Raw genomic sequence first — 17,241 nt, 5'->3', positions numbered from 1 at the left:
CACTCTGGAAAACACCATAAAGCGCTCCCTTGCTGGATATCCCTGCAGGCACTCTGTCACCCGCTCACCACCAGCCCCATTGTGATATGCAAAGACCCACCGCAAATAAAACAATTGCCATTCTGAGAACCTAAAATGGGGTAGGTGGAAGGTGGGAGGGCATGTAAGTTTCGTGAAGAGGGAGGTGTGAGGGCATTGTTGTTGGGTTAAAGGGAGGCACAAGAGAATCTGTGTTGGGAAAGAGGGAGGTGGGAGGTCATGCATGTTTGGGAAGATGGAGATGGGAGGGCACACATGTTGACTTGTTAATAAGTAGACATTAGAATACAAACAAATTAATCCAGTTTTCCTTGTTTTCCTTTTCGCTAGTGCCATGACAATTTCTATATATAGTGATATGCGTGTACAAATGCCCCAAAAAAATTCTCTAGGAATTATTGATGTATAAGGCACCCATCTCATATTTCAGCATAAACACTCTAGGGTGGCACATGGTCCCTGGCATCCTCCTACTCCTCTGAGTCCTGCTGTGTTATGTCCTCCTCTGGAGGCATGGTGATATGCCTCCAGTTCCATTTGTTGGTCAGCATACAACAGACTATAACAAAGTTCCCTATTTTTTCCAGGCTATACATGAGATGCTCCAGGTTCTGTGCTAGCACTGGAACTTGAAATGCTCCAGGTGCTGTGCTCACACTGGAACTTGAGATGCTCCAGGTGATGTGCTAGCACTGGAAACTTACCTTCACAGCCCTTTTGAGTCCCTGATGCAGATGTTTAGCTCATTGTATGTCATCTCCGATAGTGTCCCAGGTCTCCGTAATGGCTACATGAGCCATAGTAGCTGAGGATATCCAGAATCACCAGAAGTAATGTAATGTGCAGATCTTTCTAAGAACTGTAGAAGTGTTTTTTTTCTTAGCTCATGTGCATCTTGCTATCCCCATGATAGCAGCCTTATGGACCTTGCACCGTAAAATTGCCCAAGGCGTATGAGTATTGTTCGTCCAGCTCTATTTCAAGACCCCAAGACTGTTCACTAAAGCATCTTACCCAACTCATTAAGTTAAGGTGTATCAGGGGGTCTGAGTCACACTGGAGTGGCTGAAAGTGTGGGACAATTTTCCCACACACCTGAAAGCATTGGCGCAGGGATGTCCCTGGAGGTAAGGCCATACTTCTTTGAAGAGGAAAGTCATTTGCAGAAGGATGTGGAAGCTCAAAAGGGTCATACGTGTGGAAAAGAAAGTGATGGCAAGAGCAGCAGAGAACAGGAGGCTGGTGTAAAGAAAGCTAGATAGGAAGGGAGGTGGCTTAAAGGAAAGGAGGTCTCTATTAGTGAAGATGATTTGGAGAGGGAGTGGAGGATGAGATTGTAAACAGCAAGCAAGGAGGAGGTGGAGGCAAATGGGGAAAGAGGAAAAGCCACAGGAAGAGGTGGATACACATCAAAAGTAGGTGGTAACAAAGAAGGAAAGATATCCGGCAGAGGTGGGTAACATAAGAAGGCGGTGTGACAAACATTGGGAGGTGGTGGCCGGACGAAGGCGAGTTATCAGGAGAATGTTAAGAAGAAGCATGAAGAGGTGAGGTGCTGAGACATCAGAAGGAGGAGGTGGGGAAACAGCAGGAGAGATGTCAGGTGAAGCTTGTGGAAGTACAGGATGAGGGGATGAAACATCGGGAGAAGGAGGAATAAGTCATTTGGTGGCACAGGTGGAGCAGGTGGAGGAGACTAATCCTGGAAAGGCCATGGCAGAGGGGGAAGGGACCACAGGTACTTTTTTATGTATGGTGGATCAGGGTGTGGGGGGGTATGAACATGTGTGAAGCTATGAGAAGGTAATAGCAGGATCAGTATAATAGTGAAAGAGACCAGGGAATAGTAGAAGGTCCTGCACAATGGGATTTTGCAAAGGTTCAAGGAAAGTAGCCAAAGGAGGGAACTAGGAGTAGTAAGAAATACCCCAGACTACAGTTTATTTATTTTTTGGGTATTTATAAAGCGCCTATACAGCAAATGGTGTGTCAAGGTGCCACAAGTCAAAAAAGGGAGGGGGGACAGGGAAGAAAACAACAATAACGGTTCTACTAGGCCTTGAGTCATTCGGATTGTGCAAGTGCAGTAGCAAGAAGTGCAAGGGGAGCGGTGTGGGGGGAGTGCAGATCGGGGTAAGGGACAATGCTATGGTGGGATGGAAATGCGGGGCAGAGTAGAGGCATACAAATGCAGGGGGGGTGAAGAAGAGGGTCCCAGGGGCTAGGCAAGTGCTAAGGAGAGGCCAGATGGGAAAGTGCAAGGGGATGCAGGGAGTGAAGCCCACATGCTAAGTGCGAGGGCAGGGGTGGACAAGGCTCGGTAGTGATGCACACCCCGCCAGGCTAGTCAGGGTGAGGCAACCCGGAAGGGCAGAGCAGGCTGCAGGCTGGGGTGGGGGAATCAGGCAGACCAGGGTGCTGGGGTAGACTGGGCGAGGAGGACCTGGTGCCCTGTAGTCAATGCAGCAAAGGGGGGCATTGACAGGGGTGGGAGAGAGGGAAAGTGGAAGAGAAAAGGAAGGTCTTGAGAAGATTCCGGAACTTAAGGAGATCCAGCTCAAGCCTGAGAGGGGCAGGGAGGCCACTCCAGATGGAGACTCCTGCCAAAGAGAGAGATATACCTCCCACGTTTTGCTTGGAAAGCGTCCGATCTGCAGAGAGTTGGAGCTAGAAGGCACAGAAGGGCTCTAGCAGGGAGGTATTTAGGTAGAGAGATGTAGCGGGATCACAGGCCCCAAAAACCTTGTGGATGATGCAGAGGGTCTTGAACTCGATCCTCAGAGCCACTGAGAGTGAGGGGAGTGATTTTAGGGCTGGAGAGATGCGGTCCCTTGGCGTGAGGAAAAGGATAAGTCTCGCAGTCCTATTCTGGATAAGCTGAAGGAGGCGAAGGGAGGATAAAGGCATATTGATGAAGAGGCTGTTGCAGTAGTCTAGCTCAGAGAGGACCAGAGCTCTGGAGACATAGAGTTTCTGGGGCAGGTGAGGAAAGAGAGAATGCCTCTGGGGAGGTGAAGCTGAAAGTGTGCCTTCTTGGCAAAATCTGCAATGTGAGCAGGGAAGGAGAGAGAGGAGTCGATGATGACAGCAAGGTTTTTAGCCTCACAAGAGGGTGAGGGGCGAGGGGCGGGGATCCATGGAGGGCATCCAGAGTGTAGGAAAGAAGGAGGGAGCAGGGGTCCCAATGAAGAGGACCTCAGTCTTACTGGCATTAAGACAGAGATCGTTAGCAGTGCACCATGCCTGAATAGCAATCAGTCAGAAATGAGAGAGGAAAAAGAGGAGGAAGTGGAGGGAAGCTTGAAGGAGAACTGTGTTTTCCGCATAACACTGGAAGTGAGGAGAGAAGGTTATCAAGTAGGTCAGAGGGGTAAGGTAGATGTTGAATAGCCACGGCGAGAGGTTAGAGCCCTGAGGGATGCTTCAGGTGGAGAGTGCGGTGGAGGAGATGAAAGGGCCCAGTTGAACCTTGAAAGGTCTGTCAGATAGGAAGGAGGTCAACCAGTGCTGTGACAGGTCTGTGATGACAAGGGTATCACGTTGCCAATTTATAAGGGTGGCATGATTGAGCATATCAAAGGCAGAGGAAAGATCGAGAAGGATGAGAACGGAAGGAGAGTTGGAATCGAGATTTGAGAGCAAGTCTTCACGGGTGTTCAGGAGGGCAGTTTCCGTGCCTCTGACTTGTAGGCGTGGAGACAACCAACAGATTCAGTGTGGTGGATCAGTTGGGAGATGACCAACTTCTCCAAGAGTTTGCCCAAGAGTTTGCCCAGGAAGGGGGCAATGGAGATAGGGTGAAGCTAGCCCTGCAGGAAGGGTCAGCAGAAGGCTTTTTAAGGAGAGGGTACACAAGGGGGTGCTTGAGGAGTAGTAGGAAGCAGCCAGTGGCAAAGGAGTGATTGCAGAAATCAGCCAAGGCTGGGGCAAGGGAGGCAATGTCCGCCTTGATAGTTATGGAGGAGCAGGGGAGCACCTGTTTGGAGGAGACTTTCATAGAGAGGACTTGTTTAGAGACCTCATCCGGTGCTATGGGCGAAAAGGAGGGAAAGGGAAAGAGGAACCAAGGGAGGCCTGAGAGCGAGTGAGGGAGGGGAGTAGAGGAGAGTGGGGACAGGATGTCCTGGGTTTTGGTTGTGAAGTGGGAGGTCAGTGCTTTGCAGAGGGCCTAGTATGGCAGAAGCAAAGTGGAGACTACAGTATGATTGGTGAGTTCCTTGCAGATTTTGAACAGTTCAGCCGTGGTGTTGGTGGTCTCGGAGATGCAGGCTTGGATATGGGCACTCTTCTTCGAGCAGATTGAGAGTCTGTATTGCCTTTGGAGCAGGCAGCAGGCCAGTCTGTCAGTGGATGTGCTTGAAGCCAGACACTTCAGTTCAGCAACTCTGCACGTGCATTTTAGAGAGGCTTTGTCGGAGTCATATCAGGTGTTACGCTTGGAGGGATGTTTCAGCTGTATCCTCATGACAAGAGCAAGGGTGTCCAGGGTGGTGGCGATGGAGAGGTGGAGGTTAACAAGGGCTGTGTCAGTGTGAGAGCGAGTGGCTGGAGTAGGAGGGGGAAGGAAAGCGATGGCAAAAGCAGCAACAGACACTCTCGCTTCATCGGTCGGATGACAGAGAAGGAGACTGGCAGTGCGGGCAGAGGCTTAGCCGGGCAACCCAAGAGATCCAGATGAGGACAGGAGAGCATGGTCAGACCAGGAGAGAGATGGAGTGAGAGGATTGGAGATGGAGATGTCAGCTGAGATGAAAGCATCCATGGTGTGTCCCGCTGACTGGGTCAGAACAGAAGGAATAATGGTGAGGGAAAGAGAGTCATAGAGGCTACATAAGAGTCCAGTGGCCGCATCAGGAAAGTCAAGGTGAATATTGAAGGAGGAGAAGCTTGGAGGTAGAGGCCAGGAGAGAAAAGGTGAGGTCAGACCACTCTGAAAGAAGAGGGAGACCCAACCAGGTGTCCTGTAGATGATGGCAAGAGTCAGCGAGAGGATAGGCGAGACACCAAGCCTGCACCAAGCCTGCGTTCAAAGGAAGAGTAAGACTGAGAGGCATGATATTAGCAGGTCATTCAGGGAAGATCAGGGAGACTCTGCCGCCGTTAGGCCTGGGCTTAGAGAGGATCTTGTAGCCCTCAGGGAGGAGTGTGTCACAAATAGTGACAGAGCTGGCAGTGAACCACATCTCACTGAGAGTGAGGATGTCAAGGTCAAAGTCTTCAAGGAGATGGCAGATGTCAGAGGAGTGTTTCACGGCAGAGCGAGAGTTGAGGGTAGCTAAGAGAAGCTGGTTGCCATTGTTGAAGGTCTTCCGAGGAGGGGTACAGGGATATGGTACACCTGTCAGTGGTGGCGAAGGGGACACGGGGTGGCTGAAAGGGGAGTGGTAGGAGAAGGGAGGAAGTTGATGAGAGACAGAAGATGCCTATCAAGAAGGAGGAAGGAGGAGGTTGGGCTGAGAGCCCTGGGCCATGCCAGTGCCATTCTGGTAGACATTAATGATGTACCTAGAGGAAGGGAAGTGTGCCAAGAGCACTTCCCATCTGGTTCCACCAATAATGGCTGAAGAAGAGAAAGGGGAGAGGACTGAGACCATACGGTGTCAGCTATGGGCAGGCCTGGGTTGGCGACCAGGAGATACTTCTTGAAAGTTTTTCTTCCAGGCTTCGTAAGAGAGGTACGATAGGTGATAGAGTAGCATTTAGAGTAAATAGGGGCGATGGAGAGCACCATGGAGGGAGGGGCAGTGAGTTGGAAAGGAGAGAGAGAGAGAGAAAGAGAGAGAGAGAGAGACAGACAGACAGACAGAGAAACTGCACAATGCATGATGAACTCACCAAGCGGCCTAGCAGCAAGAAAGGCACAGACAAATCCGGTGCACAATGTCACACAGGTGGTATTGCGCTGCTCCAGCAGCAGAAGAGGAAGGAAGATGACAGATGGGGGGATCAGACAGCCTACCAGCAAGACAGGTGCAGAGACACCACTGAAGAGAGTGCAGCGGCAGGCAGAGGGCAAGCTTGGTGAGGAGGTTGACTTGAGCCTGGCTCCGAACAGTTCCCCAACTGCTTTCAGACTTGCAAGGCTCTCTGATATGCCCTTGCATATCAGATCCTCTGCCTGTTCCCTCACCAACTCTCTACCTGAGGGGAAGGAGGAGGAACCTTCCCCTTCAATTGCTTCTTCCACTGCTTTTGCAACATAAGGAGCTGTTGGGTGTACAGATGGTGCAGCTGCAGTTGCCCGATGGGTGCTGATGCTCCCACAAGAATTGCAGGTCTTCAGGCAAGAGTCCCTGACAAGCACTCCTCTAAAGTGAGCTCTGTTAGACCTGAAGTAGGGATCTAGGACACTGCCCCTCCTACCTCACCAACAGGTGCAGGCCATCAGGTCCCCCATATGCTTGCCTTCTCATCACCATGCAAAGCAAGTTTTTATCGTGCTTGGTCTTCTCCTGGACCCTGCTTTGGCCCGGTGTTGCTGCAGGCCCGCTGATTGATGTGGGGGACCTCCTCTTCAGGCACCAGGCTGCTGGCATACAAGAACTTCACTAGAGAGCCGGAGAGGGCCTCCCCTCCACAGCAGAGCAGCACCCGTCTAAGCCTCCCTGCATTGTCACTGAGTGCCAGTTGCCCCCCCCATCTTTCCTCCTTGCAGCATCCATGTTGCACAAGTCCAGTGGCAGCAACAGGGTCCTCGCACCAACGTGCCAAGGCCACTCAGCCAGCTCGCTGTTGATCCGCTCAGGTCACTAATCCTCCATTGTCTTGCACCACAGGCTCATCAGCGCGAAACACTGCTGTTGATTGTCGGGAGGCAGGCTGGACATGCAACACAGACACATCTCGGAACACATAGCAGGGAGCCTGCCGATTGGTGCGGCTTCCTTCATACCTTTCCGAGTCCCACAGTTTTCAGTGATGCTGGAGCTTACTAGCCCATCGATGCTCTCGGGTCTTGGGCCAGGCCGAGTGCCCCTGCTTCTGCTCCATGTGCACCAGCCTCCTTCTCCCCTGCGGTCACCGAACCAAGATATACTGAGGTCCCGGAAACTGAAGTGCAGCCAGTGGAAGATTTGTGCAATATTAGGACAGGAGCCACAGTGCACGAATCTTCTACATGGACAGCAGTCAGGAACCCTACTGCCTCCTTCACTCTGCCAGTATTCCCCTGACGGCCGCCATTTGCAAGATCCAAGGTCGGTGCCATTCGGCAGATGTCTCCAGTCCACATCGAACCAGGGAGTCCCATAAAGTTACCAATAGATCACCAGCGTGCCTGAGTTGTCCGACGCCCATACATGCAGAAGTATGCCGGTACAACAGGCTTTAGAGGTGTTAGATGTCTGCTGTAACTCCCGGTCTCGGGAGCTCTAACACGGAGCAGCCATCTTATTTCCCCCCCCCCCCTCTCCATTCTAAGAACACTTTTACTCCAGTGAACCAAAGACTGGTGAAGTGAAGGCTTGAGGCTTAAGCCAGGTAACCACGAGCATCTTTTAATTGGTCTTTCCATTAGTCATCCAGCTCTGCATGACAGTGACATGTGAATCCTGCAACAGGATCCTACAGAGGAGGCAAACAATGAGGAAACCACAGATGTATGGCACCTGAAAGAAGTGCTGGGGAGTGGCCCTAGGTTTGTGTGAATGTTCACATCCCAGGAACTTCCGGTTTGGTTTGGCATTGGTGAAATGCAATGAGAAGAACCTTTCTTTAATTTGCGCAGTAGAAGATCTAACGGTATGCATCCTGTTAGTTTGTTCTCAGTTAAAGCCCTTTTGTGTTTTGGCCAAAATAAACCTTTGGAAAACTAAGTTCTGGTACATCTGTCTCATTGACAATCTCTGCTTAATGACAGTAGGGAGATGTGTTGGGGGAACTTAGCAAATATGCATCAAACACCTGTCCCAGCAAAAAATGTCACCTGTGAAATGTCATGCAGCATGTCCACAGAGTGCTGAAATGTGCCAGAGTCACAAGACAGATACCAACCTTAGAAGTCATTCTAAGCATGCTGCTTGGAAAAGGCGTGTGGTGTAGCCAGGTAGCTGTCCTGCAGATGTCCTGCAAAGGAACATGTCACTACTTGTTGGCATGAATGCCTGGAGGGGCAGAAACCATCCCACGTTTGAAGCATTCCAGTACAAAAAATACTAGCCATTGCCGAGGATGGCTTTACCTACGTCGGTACCATAATGGGGCCCCCAAAGGTGACAAAAAGGCAATCTGTAGACATGAAAAGTATTTTTTGTTTCATGTGGAAATTAAGTGCCCATACGACATCTAAGCAATGCAGAGTGTGCTTGCCTTTAGAAGTAAGATCCTGAAAAAGACCATAAAAGAGATTTCTATCCACAGAAGGGGCTTCAACTGGGCTGAGAGCAACATCAATTTCAGCACACCACCACTAGAAGTACTCATTTCAGCTACCTGCAGAGGTGCAGGGACCTACAAGAACCATCTAATGTCGATCTACGAGCTGATCAGTTGACCTCTAACCACAAAAACACAGTCTTTAAATGGTCTTTCCATCCTCAGCAGGGTCTTCAATCGAGCTTAGAGCAAAATCAAGCTCAGCTCTGCTCCTGGTCTGCCGTATGGTGTTCTCAACTCCCTCATCCCACCATTGGATGCTGCTTGCCATCCCTCCTACTTTACTCCTCGTTACTGGAGCGACTTAGCACCGGGTGACCCAAGCAAAGGGCCAACAGCTAAAGGCAATCTCCCAGCATTATTCCTAGCCTCTTTGACTCTGAGCCTTTATACCACATCCTCCGCTGCTCCACCTGGAAATACCTAACATTCAACTAGTACATTGCCAGCTACACCTGACTACTACTGAACTACAATGCCTTCTCCCTTCATCCTCCTCACCTTGCTATTATCTCCTTATGCTCTCCCCAATAACATTACATCCTCCACAATTTCCTATACCTATCATAAAACTCATAACTCACCACTCTCACTACATCATCTCCTTACAACCCCTGTTCTGAAACATTGCCAGCCAACAGATCTCCCTGCCAGTCCTACTCTGAAACTAAACTGCTCTACTACTCCCTGCCGCTTCAACTGAACATTGCACTCTGGACCGCCCAGTCTGTTGGCAAAAAGACTTCCTTCATCACTAATTTCACTCTAGCTCTTCTCGCCTTGATTTTCTTGCTATCACTGAAACTTGGATCTCTCCCTCTGACACTGCTACCCTGGCAACCCTTCATGACTCCAAACTTTCTTTCTCTCACTCTCCTCATTACAGGCAGTGATGGCGGGCACCTATTTTCTTCCCGCCTTCACACCTCACACCCACAATGCCACATCCCCCCCATCGCCTTTAAATGTACACTCTCAACTACTGTTTTCCCCCCATCTTCTCATTTCATTTCTATAGATTGCCCTCCTGGTCCCACTGGACCATTTTTTCGATGAACTTGTCCATCTTCTTGATTCTCTCTCCCCATCACATCACCTCATCCTCTTAAGTGACTTTAAGCTTCCTTCTCCTAACACTCTGCAAAACTCTGACCTTGATTCTTTTCTCAATGAACATGCTATCACTCTATTTATAGCCTATCCACTCACTTTGCGGGCAACTCTCCTGCTGTCATGATCTCTGCTTCCAAAAGATCAGGACTTGCCCGACTCCCTTAGAAGCAGACCCATAACCCCGGTTCCGAGTGCCAGCCAGTCCCAATTGGGACCTTTTGGACCCTGTCCTGGCGCCAGTGGCACCAGGCTCATAAAGATGCCCAGTCCCAGCGCTGGAAGCGCCGGGCTCATAATGCTTGGGTGGACTTACCTGCAGCAGACCATGCTGCTTACTTACCTGCCAGTTGAACCCCGGATCCTCTTCTGTTTGGGACTACTTTTGATGTTGGGTGGGGCAGGAGCCACTCCCTAGGTTCAGAACACTGGAACTCTTCTGGAAAGCAGGAACTCTTTTCTTACCTAGGCGTGGCTGTGGAAGGAGATACCTAAGCACTACAGGAGGCTATTTAAACCACACCCGATGGATGAATCTTGCTTTGTGTTATTCTGCATTCTCTGCAGCTGAACGCTCATCGTGTCTTCTGCTTCTGATCCTGGGCCTAAGGAAACAAAGGCTTACCATCCTGGAATCCAGTCTTCAGCAGCACCTGTAAAGACAAAGAAAGAACAGGTTAGCACTACGGTCTTCAGTGGCAGCGCATCTCTTACCTGGTCCATCGGCTGTCACCAACGCCTCGCGCTGCATTCCGGCATCTGAAAGACAAAGGCTTACCTACTCTTCGCATGTTCCGGAGGTCTTCGCACTGCATTCCGGCATCTGAAAGACAAAAGCTTACCAGCTCTTCGCACGCTCCGGAGGCCTTCGGCGCTGCATCCCGCATCTGAAAGACAAAAGAAGGTGCGTTTAAAGACATTGGGCAACTTTATTACTCACGTGCCATTACTCCTTCCCACGCCGAATCCAGTGGGTATTCCAGCACCATTCAGCTTCTCTAAAGCTGCAAACTTGTACCTGCAAGATAAAAGGGACAGTTAATGTGCATCGTGAAGCAGGCTACAAGCGCTTACCTACGTGCTTCCAGGCGCTTCTATTCCTCACGCGGGTTCGATCCTCAACTCTCATCAGCCCGCCATCCGCCATCGCCGGAACTCTGCAAAACAAGAGATATCATTACAAAAGACTTTTAAGACATTTGAAGCGCCCAGAACTTACCGTTCGTGCAGTTAACGACGGACAGCAGTCCTCTGAGGTCAAGAGGCCTGCACCCTTATCCAGTGAAGGAACTGGTTACGGCACCCTGCCCTGAGGCAGATGGAGAGCTCGGCGTTCACTTACCTAAGACATCTTACTCTTCGAGTCAGACATACAGTGCACAGAGGTCCAGCCCAAAGAGCCAACCGTGTGTTACACATCACCTTTGAAGATACGGCATTCACCCAGTCAAGACCGGCGCCTCTGCGGGAATCAGGTCAGCGTTACAGAACACAAAGCCTACCGCAAAACTCCCACCCAGGCGCTATGGAAACCTCGGATACCGACCAACTAGCCCAGTTACTTGGGGAACTAAGAGCAGAAGTGCATGCAGCCCGTCAGGAAACGAATGCTCTAAGAAGGGAACTGATTATTTCCAAGGAGCGAACAGACGATCTCGCTAGACAATTGCTACAGTCACAAGACGGACAAACTCCGTTACCCGCATCAGGGGCAAATCTTCCTTCAACATCCTCTACGAACCCAGTGCAGATCAACCTACCTGGGAATGTACCTCTGGCTCCGCCCGAACGATTTTCTGGTGACCCAAAGAGGTTTGCAGTATTCATTAATCAGTGCCGGTTGCACTTCTTATGCCGGCCAGCAGCCTTTCCAACTGATCAAGCTAAGGTAGCTTTCGTGCTTTCGTACCTTAGTGGCAATGCGGCAGACTGGTCGATCCCTCTAGTTAATCAAGATGATCCGGTTCTCCATGATTTTCAAGCTTTTCAGCTCAGTATGGAAAAACTGTTTGCAAGACATTCACAGGGGCAGGCCTTGGACAATGAGCTCCTTTCATTGCGACAGGGTAATCAAGACCTTTTGGCTTATATTGCGTCTTTCAACAGACTGATAGTGGAAACTCGATGGCCTGAGGACAAAAGGATTACGCTGTTTTATAGAGGTCTACGTGGAGAGCTCAAAGATGTGTTAGCCCAAGTAGTGAATCCCCCGCAAGACTGTTCGGACTATATTGACTTAGTCGTTCAAATTGTCCACAGACTGCAGAACAGGAAGGCCGATCGTTCCAAGTTTGATGCTCGAGTATTTTCCAAACCACCAACTCCTACCAAAGGAGTAGACTCCGGGGAACCCATGCAAATAGGGGGCCTGAAAGGACCACTAACACAAAAGGAGCGGGAAAGGAGAAAACAGTTGCAATTATGCCTCTATTGCGGAAACTCGGGGCACTTTCTTCGAGACTGTCCGGTGAAACCAGCCAAGAAGGCAGTAGGAGCTGCAGTTACCAGGGTCACAAACTCTGAGCAGGGAAACGACCTCGCCCGACAAGAATAGAGGTCCTCTTGCCGAGCGTTAAAACCAGTTCCGTGACCTCGCATTTCGTGATACCTATGCTGCTCATTAGCCCTGAACATCCGGATCGATTACATGCGATTGAAGCTTACGTCGACAGCGGTGCCATTGGCAATTATGTGGATCATGAAATGGTTTTGAGGTTGAATCTGACTCTTTGTCCAAAGGCTGTAAAGGACGTCATTACTACGGTGGATGGTACGGAGATAGCCTCTGGACCAGTAACGCATACCACCCAAGAAGTGACGCTAGTAAGTCAAGATGGACACCATGAGAAGATCGTGTTCGATGTGATCAAGGCCCCTCAGTTCCAGATTATTCTAGGAATTCCTTGGTTAGAGAAGCACAATCCTCAGATCGATTGGCGAGCAAGAACGGTTCAGTTTCCAGAATGTGTCTCTACTTGTCACCCTCGACCTGGTGTTGCACTGGCAGCAATTTCCTCGGAGGCTCCCCAGTTACCTCCTGAATACCTAGAATTCCAAGATGTTTTCCGGAAGGATCAGGCTAACTCTCTACCTCCTCATAGGTCTTATGACTGCCAGATAGACCTGATACCTGGATCTACTCCTCCTTGTAGTAGAATGTATGCCCTCACCGAGCCTGAGAATCTTCACCTCCGACAATACCTGGATCAATACCTAGCGAATGGGTTTATTCGTCCTTCCAAGTCCCCTGCTTCCTCAGCTTTGTTCTTCGTTCCAAAAAAAGAAGGGGACCTTAGAACTTGTATAGATTATCGCGCCCTGAACCAGATCACTGTTAAGAATAGATATCCGTTACCTTTGATCCCTGAACTCCTGGACCAAGTCAGAAAAGCATGCATATATACAAAGCTGGATCTTAGAGGAGCCTACCACTTGGTACGAGTAAAAGAGGGCGATGAATGGAAGACGGCCTTCCGCACCAAGTATGGGCTATTTGAATATCAGGTCATGCCCTTCGGACTTTGCAATGCCCCGGCCGCCTTTCAATATTTTATGAACGATGTCCTCAGAGAGCTCATAGATGTGTGTGTTGTTGTTTACATTGACGACATCCAAAAGGAGGGAAAGGGAAAGAGGAACCAAGGGAGGCCTGAGAGCGAGTGAGGGAGGGGAGTAGAGGAGAGTGGGGACAGGATGTCCTGGGTTTTGGTTGTGAAGTGGGAGGTCAGTGCTTTGCAGAGGGCCTAGTATGGCAGAAGCAAAGTGGAGACTACAGTATGATTGGTGAGTTCCTTGCAGATTTTGAACAGTTCAGCCGTGGTGTTGGTGGTCTCGGAGATGCAGGCTTGGATATGGGCGCTCTTCTTCGAGCAGATTGAGAGTCTGTATTGCCTTTGGAGCAGGCAGCAGGCCAGTCTGTCAGTGGATGTGCTTGAAGCCAGACACTTCAGTTCAGCAACTCTGCACGTGCATTTTAGAGAGGCTTTGACGGAGTCATATCAGGTGTTACGCTTGGAGGGATGTTTCAGCTGTATCCTCATGACAAGAGCAAGGGTGTCCAGGGTGGTGGCGATGGAGAGGTGGAGGTTAACAAGGGCTGTGTCAGTGTGAGAGCGAGTGGCTGGAGTAGGAGGGGGAAGGAAAGCGATGGCAAAAGCAGCAACAGACACTCTCGCTTCATCGGTCGGATGACAGAGAAGGAGACTGGCAGTGCGGGCAGAGGCTTAGCCGGGCAACCCAAGAGATCCAGATGAGGACAGGAGAGCATGGTCAGACCAGGAGAGAGATGGAGTGAGAGGATTGGAGATGGAGATGTCAGCTGAGATGAAAGCATCAATGGTGTGTCCCGCTGACTGGGTCAGAACAGAAGGAATATTGGTGAGGGAAAGAGAGTCATAGAGGCTACATAAGAGTCCAGTGGCCGCATCAGGAAAGTCAAGGTGAATATTGAAGGAGGAGAAGCTTGGAGGTAGAGGCCAGGAGAGAAAAGGTGAGGTCAGACCACTCTGAAAGAAGAGGGAGACCCAACCAGGTGTCCTGTAGATGATGGCAAGAGTCAGCGAGAGGATAGGCGAGACACCAAGCCTGCACCAAGCCTGCGTTCAAAGGAAGAGTAAGACTGAGAGGCATGATATTAGCAGGTCATTCAGGGAAGATCAGGGAGACTCTGCCACCGTTAGGCCTGGGCTTAGAGAGGATCTTGTAGCCCTCAGGGAGGAGTGTGTCACAAATAGTGACAGAGCTGGCAGTGAACCACATCTCACTGAGAGTAAGGATGTCAAGGTCAAAGTCTTCAAGGAGATGGCAGATGTCAGAGGAGTGTTTCACGGCAGAGCGAGAGTTGAGGGTAGCTAAGAGAAGCTGGTTGCCATTGTTGAAGGTCTTCCGAGGAGGGGTACAGGGATATGGTACACCTGTCAGTGGTGGCGAAGGGGACACGGGGTGGCTGAAAGGGGAGTGGTAGGAGAAGGGAGGAAGTTGATGAGAGACAGAAGATGCCTATCAAGAAGGAGGAAGGAGGAGGTTGGGCTGAGAGCCCTGGGCCATGCCAGTGCCATTCTGGTAGACATTAATGATGCACCTAGAGGAAGGGAAGTGTGCCAAGAGCACTTCCCATCTGGTTCCACCAATAATGGCTAAAGAAGAGAAAGGGGAGAGGACTGAGACCATACGGTGTCAGCTATGGGCAGGCCTGGGTTGGCGACCAGGAGATACTTCTTGAAAGGTTTTCTTCCAGGCTTCGTAAGAGAGGTACAATAGGTGATAGAGTAGCATTTAGAGTAAATATGGGCGATGGAGAGCACCATGGAGGGAGGGGCAGTGAGTTGGAAAGGAGAGAGAGAGAGAGAGACAGACAGAGAAACTGCACAATGCATGATGAACTCACCAAGCGGCCTAGCAGCAAGAAAGGCACAGACAAATCCGGTGCACAATGTCACACAGGTGGTATTGCGCTGCTCCAGCAGCAGAAGAGGAAGGAAGATGACAGATGGGGGGATCAGACAGCCTACCAGCAAGACAGGTGCAGAGACACCACTGAAGAGAGTGCAGCGGCAGGCAGAGGGCAAGCTTGGTGAGGAGGTTGACTTGAGCCTGGCTCCGAACAGTTCCCCAACTGCTTTCAGACTTGCAAGGCTCTCTGATATGCCCTTGCATATCAGATCCTCTGCCTGTTCCCTCACCAACTCTCTACCTGAGGGGAAGGAGGAGGAACCTTCCCCTTCAATTGCTTCTTCCACTGCTTTTGCAACATAAGGAGCTGTTGGGTGTACAGATGGTGCAGCTGCAGTTGCCCGATGGGTGCTGATGCTCCCACAAGAATTGCAGGTCTTCAGGCAAGAGTCCGTGACAAGCACTCCTCTAAAGTGAGCTCTGTTAGACCTGAAGTAGGGATCTAGGACACTGCCCCCTCCTACCTCACCCACAGGTGCAGGCCATCAGGTCCCCCATATGCTCGCCTTCTCATCACCATGCAAAGCAAGTTTTTATCGTGCTTGGTCTTCTCCTGGACCCTGCTTTGGCCCGGTGTTGCTGCAGGCCCGCTGATTGATGTGGGGGACCTCCTCTTCAGGCACCAGGCTGCTGGCATACAAGAACTTCACTAGAGAGCCGGAGAGGGCCTCCCCTCCACAGCAGAGCAGCACCCGTCTAAGCCTCCCTGCATTGTCACTGAGTGCCAGTTGCACCCCCCATCTTTCCTCCTTGCAGCATCCATGTTGCACAAGTCCAGTGGCAGCAACAGGGTCCTCGCACCAACGTGCCAAGGCCACTCAGCCAGCTCACTGTTGATCCGCTCAGGTCACTAATCCTCCATCGTCTTGCACCACAGGCTCATCAGCGCGAAACACTGCTGTTGATTGTCGGGAGGCAGGCTGGACATGCAACACAGACACATCTCGGAACACATAGCAGGGAGCCTGCCGATTGGTGCGGCTTCCTTCATACCTTTCCGAGTCCCACAGTTTTCAGTGATGCTGGAGCTTACTAGCCCATCGATGCTCTCGGGTCTTGGGCCAGGCCGAGTGCCCCTGCTTCTGCTCCATGTGCACCAGCCTCCTTCTCCCCTGCGGTCACCGAACCAAGATATACTGAGGTCCCGGAAACTGAAGTGCAGCCAGTGGAAGATTTGTGCAATATTAGGACAGGAGCCACAGTGCACGAATCTTCTACATGGACAGCAGTCAGGAACCCTACTGCCTCCTTCACTCTGCCAGTATTCCCCTGACGGCCGCCATTTGCAAGATCCAAGGTCGGTGCCATTCGGCAGATGTCTCCAGTCCACATCGAACCAGGGAGTCCCATAAAGTTACCAATAGATCACCAGCGTGCCTGAGTTGTCCGACGCCCATACATGCAGAAGTATGCCGGTACAACAGGCTTTAGAGGTGTTAGATGTCTGCTGTAACTCCCGGTCTCGGGAGCTCCAACACGGAGCAGCCATCTTATTTCCCCCCCCCCCCTCCATTCTAAGAACACTTTTACTCCAGTGAACCAAAGACTGGTGAAGTGAAGGCTTGAGGCTTAAGCCAGGTAACCACGAGCATCTTTTAATTGGTCTTTCCATTAGTCATCCAGCTCTGCATGACAGTGACATGTGAATCCTGCAACAGGATCCTACAGAGGAGGTAAACAATGAGGAAACCACAGATGTATGGCACCTGAAAGAAGTGCTGGGGAGTGGCCCTAGGTTTGTGTGAATGTTCACATCCCAGGAACTTCCGGTTTGGTTTGGCATTGGTGAAATGCAATGAAAAGAACCTTTCTTTAATTTGCGCAGTAGAAGATCTAACGGTATGCATCCTGTTAGTTTGTTCTCAGTTAAAGCCCTTTTGTGTTTTGGCCAAAATAAACCTTTGGAGAACTAAGTTCTGGTACATCTGTCTCATTGACAATCTCTGCTTAATGACAGTAGGGAGATGTGTTGGGGGAACTTAGCAAATATGCATCAAACACCTGTCCCAGCAAAAAATGTCACCTGTGAAATGTCATGCAGCATGTCCACAGAGTGCTGAAATGTGCCAGAGTCACAAGACAGATACCAACCTTAGAAGTCATTCTAAGCATGCTGCTTGGAAAAGGCGTGTGGTGTAGCCAGGTAGCTGTCCTGCAGATGTCCTGCAAAGGAACATGTCACTACTTGTTGGCATGAATGCCTGGAGGGGCAGAAACCATCCCACGTTTGAAGCATTCCAGTACAAAAAATACTAGCCATTGCCGAGA

This window comes from Ambystoma mexicanum, chromosome 7q (assembly GCF_040938575.1).
Source record: "Ambystoma mexicanum isolate Mex_15411 chromosome 7q, UKY_AmexF1_1, whole genome shotgun sequence".
NCBI classification, from domain to species: Eukaryota; Metazoa; Chordata; class Amphibia; order Caudata; family Ambystomatidae; genus Ambystoma; species Ambystoma mexicanum.
This window is presented reverse-complemented; position numbering follows the sequence as displayed.